The following is a 464-nucleotide window of genomic DNA, read 5'->3' on the forward strand; positions in this document are numbered from 1 at the left end:
GCTCGTCATCAAATAAAAAAAACATTGCTTGTGTCAAACAAACATCTTTCTAATGCTCCAAGTAAGTTATTCTAAAGTACCACTTTAGTGTTGGAACCAATACTGTGATATGCTGTAGGTTTTCTTCACAGCAGATGTTTTGCCTCGTCATAGCAGGGACAGCACAGATGTTACTAACAACATTACCAATGGCTCTGTTCTATCCAAGTGTACGCCGTGACAGTTAGCAAGCACGCACAATAACAGGAGCCAGGAACTGAAGCAGCTAATGGAATTTAGCTCTCGTTAACTGTATTAACTGTATTAATCAGACACTACCATGACGTTGGCAAAAAGAGAGGCCTGTTGTCATCAGGATTTCTCCAGCAGTCATTTGTTCCAGTGCACTCTGGCAGTACTTTCTGAAATTATCTGACAAAAAATAGGCTGAAATCTAAAGCTGAGGACCAACGAAAGGCCCAGTC

Source organism: Morone saxatilis, unplaced genomic scaffold (genome assembly GCF_004916995.1).
Source record: "Morone saxatilis isolate NCDOM2014 unplaced genomic scaffold, NCSU_SB_2.0 Contig0, whole genome shotgun sequence".
In the NCBI taxonomy this organism is placed as follows: domain Eukaryota; kingdom Metazoa; phylum Chordata; class Actinopteri; family Moronidae; genus Morone; species Morone saxatilis.